Here is a 4717-nt window from a genome sequence, read left to right on the forward strand (position 1 = left end):
AAGAGCTGATGCTTTTGAAGAGAAGACTCTTGAGTGTCCCTTGGACTGCAAGGAGATCCAACCAGTCCATCCTAAAGGAAATCAGTCCTGAATGTTTATTGGAAGGAGTGATGTTGAAGCTGAAACTCCAATACTTTGCCTACCTGATGTGAAGAGCTAACTAATTTGAAAAGACCCTGATACTGGGAAAGATTGAGGGCAGGAGAAGAAGGGGACAACAGAGGATGAGATGGTTGGATGGCATCACCGACTCAGTGGACATGAGTTTGAGTAAACTCCGAGAGTTGGTGATGGACAGGGGGGCCTGGCATGCTACAGTACATGGGGTCGCAGAGAGTCAGACATGACTGAGCAACTGAACTGAACTGAACTGATGAGAAAAAGAGTATAAAATTCCAAAGAAGGCCATAAAAGAAGACTTGAAAAATGAGTTTCATTTTGTTTGGGGGTAAAAAGATTCACTTACTTAAAGGTATCTTTTTTATCAAAGTGAGTGAAGTAAAGTGAAGTCACTCAGTCGTGTCTGACTCTTTGCGACCCCATGGACTTCAGCCTACCAGGCTCCTCCCTCCATGGGATTCTCCAGGCAAGAGTACTGGAGTGGGTTGCCATTTCCTTCTCCAGGGGATCTTCCTGACCCAGGGATTGAACCTGGGTCTCCAGCATTCCAGGCAGATGCTTTAACCTCTGAGCCACCAGGGATAAATCAGTGTTATAAAAATCAATATTGCCACTGTACTTTTAAAATTGGGTCTATAACTTGAACAAAATTAAGTGGAAGTCCCTTTAAATATTCAAATATATTCAAGCTACAATAATAAAACATCCCAGGATCAGCACAGAAATAGACAGAATAAAAGAAAATAGACTCAAGTATATGTAAACGTATTTGATAAGGATGGTATTTCAAATTAGTGGAGAGAAAAATGGACTACAGAAAGAAGAGGCTTGTACAATTATCCAGTCATCTGGAAAAGGACAGCAAATTGGGAAAGTGAATCCATGACTTATATCCATAATTTATATACAAGGCAAAAAAGTAAATTCACAAAAAACTAAAGGAAGCAATGGCTAATATGTGTCATAAACTTAGAATTCAGGAGGTATTTCCAAGCATGATATGATATCTAGAAGCAATAAAATAATAGACACATATGTTCACATGAAAATTTGAAACTTCTGCAAGGCAAAATATACCATAACAAAATAAAGAAGAGAGTGATCAGAGAAAAGTACAGACAACACACTAAAAAAACAAACAAACAAAAAACACACAGAAAAGACAAAAGTCTAACATCTCTAATATATGTTAATATATGTAACATATTTATATATCATATGTTAATATATCATATATTAACAGATTAATATGATATATATTATACATATGATATATTATATAATAATATATTTATATTTAATATAAATATAATTATATTTATATATATAATAATATAATATATATATATTGTGTGCTCAGTCTTGTCAGACTCTTTGCAACCCCATGGGCTGTAGCCCACCAGGTTCCTCTGTCTATGGAGTTTTCCAGGCAAGATTACTGGAATGGGTTGCCATTCCCTACTCCAGGGGATCTTCCTGACCCAGGGATTGAATCCGTGTCTTTTGTGTCGCCTACACTGGCAGGCAGATTCTTTACCACTAGCGCCACCTAGGAAGCCTATTAACATTATATAGAAGTCTGTATTTAAAAAGACAAATAACCAAATAGGGAAAAGATACATATCAACAGGCAACTTGTAGAAAAAATTCTGTGGGCCAATAAACTTATAAAAAGGAGCTGAACCTAACAATTAAAGAAATTTAAAGTAAAACGGAATTAACAAAGATTAATAACGACCAATGATAGATTATAGACAGTATTAATGAATACAACTTTACTTGGCAGAGTAATTAATAATATATCAATTGGAAAAACATTTACTGACAATCTACTAAAATTCTGAAAGTTCAGAATCTTTGAACCAGCAATATTACAGGTATTAATTCAGAGGACAGAAAGAAAAAAAGAGTGGAGAATGAGAATGGGGGATATAGGGAAGTGGAGAAAGGAGAGGAGAATGAAGAGGAGGAGGAAGGGGAAAAAGAGGAGGAGAGGAGGACATCAGAGGAGAGGGAAGAGGAACAAGAGGAGAAGAATCTGATAAAAAATAAAACCTAAATTCTGGAAGAGTATAAAGAACATAGACAAACTATTAATGACAGTTACTTCTGAAGGATGAGGTGGTACGGGAATTTCACTTACTGTTAAATATTTGCATAGCACTTAATTTTTTAATAATAAGAAAATATTATTTTTGAAATCTAATATTTCAAAAGTAAAATGAAGTTGCAAGCAAGCTTAGAAAGATAGCATTTCCTTTATATTGATTTTGTTGCTAGCTTTTTCTCATCAAGTTCATATCTAAAGCTCCTATAGATAAAATTTCCGATTTCCACCCTAGTAGTGACCATTCCACTCTCTCTGTTCATGCACTGTAAAAATACAGAATGGAATGGTCTTCATCAAAGCTTAATTCCTCAACACACCACACTGACACAATATCTCCCCAAATTGCTCAGATTGTTGACTTTAAGAACCATTAGGCAAGAAATGCTGGAAAGCTACACAGAATTATATAAATAATGATCTGAAAGTAATGAAAATGATTGCACTTTGCCAAGTCAGAAATCTAAGAATTCTGTTGGGGAAGCAAAAGAAAGTTGTTTTCATCAAGATAGTTTGTGATGTTTCCAATACAACTAAAAATCAAAGAACTTACTTGGACGGGCCTGCTCCTTAATTAACACTTTGGAAATGCCTTATCACCAAAAGGTTTCCTAGGAATTAGTATCCCTGCTCAGTGGAATGAAGAGGAGGATTTTCACCTTTTGACCTAAAATTTTTGAATCTTTCCAAGCACTGATTCAGTACCAAAAAACTCCAATTTAGTATTGACTTCTACATAATAAACAATATATTAAATAAATTTATACATATTAATCTTCATGTCCCTTCATATTAATATTTTCACAGCCTAGGCAATAATAAAAATGATGAAAGGAACTTGGAATAATACAGTAACCAATTTTCCCAATCAATACACAAACTATTTCAGAGACAGAGTCAAAGTTCCCTGAGGATCTAATTTTCTTCATACTGAGAAGCACAGTGATGACTCAAAGAAACTGAAGTTAGCAACCAGCCATTTTCTGTAATTTGGAGATCGTTTAGGGGTGTGCATAAGGGGCTTCCCAGGTGGTGCAGTGCTAAAGAATTTACCTGCCAATGAAGCGACACAGGAGTTGTGGGTTCCATTCCTGGGTCGGGAAGATCCTCTGGAGAAGGAAATGGCAACCCACTCCAGTATTCTTGCCTGGAAAATTCCATGGAAAGAGGAATCTGGTGGGCTGCAGTCATGAGGCCATAAAGAGAGTCAGACATGATTCAGCATGCATCTCCCCTCCTCCTCCTCCTCCCCCTCCTCCTCCTCTCCCTCCTCCTCCTCCTCGGGGAGTGTGTATTGAATGCATACTCTGGATGGTCTTCTGTGTCTTCTATGAAGAAGAGCAACATGTGGCATCTCTAAATCATTCTCATCTTCTGGGTGACATCTCTCACAGTTGCTAGATTACTGTACTTCACAGTCATTTTCATTCAAACCTCATTTATGTGTTTAGAGTAAAGGAGTCCTTGTCTTTTGTAGTCTGTTTCAAGTTTAGTCTTCAAGTTGAAGTATGTGATCATCTTAAGACAGATTCAGAATTTAGGATGCTCTCTGAATAAAGCTCCACCATAGGTGACCTGGGGAAGAAAGAAATTTGGTACCAGGTGTTAAAGGGTTAAGATTAGAGGCTGAGTATCCAAAGAGAATGTACAAAAAAAAAAAAAAAAAAAGATGGCAATTCACAAGATGTCTTGATCTCCTGCAACACAAAAGAACCTCATACGTTGATAGACATTATTAATGCTCACTAGTATCCAGGTCTTCCTCCCGGACACATAATACTGTACCTCCAGGCATACTTGGGATTCAGTTCAGTTCAGTTGCTCAGTCGTGTCCGACTCTTTGCAACCCCATGGACTGCTGCACACCAGGCTTCCCTGTCCATCACCAACTCCTGGAGCTTACTCAAACTCATGTCCATTGAGTCAGGCAGGGTCTAAAAACTAATTCTAGACAACGTTATGAGTGGAAGTGTTCATGCCTTTTTCCAGGCAGGAATATTTAATTATTGGCACAAGGCCCTTCAGAGTTCTCCACCTGCTATGCTGACTAATAAACACATTATGAAATGAAAGTAGCATGAGATGGTAGTGCAGTCTTAACTTTGGAGCCATGAATAACTGTGAGGAGCAGAGGTCTCCTGTTCTAAGCCACTGAGATTGGAGCGATCTGGTACCAGCTGCATAACCCAACTTATCTTGAGAAATATATATACTTAAGCAATCATCATGGTAACAGATGAAAGATCTTTTGATGTCATCATTATGGTCAACAAAGATGAGCTGGGGTAAAGTATTATCATTTCAATACTAGAATAAGTTCATGACATAGTTGGCTATGCACATAAATTAGCATGTATATAAACTGGTGGATAAAAAGATCTTTAAAATTTTCATAACTAATAATTGGGTTTTCTGAATTTACCTTTTATTTCCAAATACCTTGGTTAATTTTTTAATGAGTAATATTTGAAGGAGAAGATGGGGCTAAAA

General features: G+C 37.0%; 1 non-coding gene across 1 annotated transcript; it reads right to left on the minus strand.

The window, feature by feature from the left end:
• Positions 1-629: 629 nt before the first annotated feature.
• TRNAS-GGA lies at positions 630-702 on the minus strand. Its single transcript has one exon. It is a non-coding gene; the product is annotated as a tRNA-Ser (tRNA).
• Positions 703-4717: the final 4015 nt, after the last annotated feature.

Source organism: Oryx dammah, unplaced genomic scaffold (assembly GCF_014754425.2).
Source record: "Oryx dammah isolate SB20612 unplaced genomic scaffold, SCBI_Odam_1.1 HiC_scaffold_11210, whole genome shotgun sequence".
NCBI classification, from domain to species: domain Eukaryota; kingdom Metazoa; phylum Chordata; class Mammalia; order Artiodactyla; family Bovidae; genus Oryx; species Oryx dammah.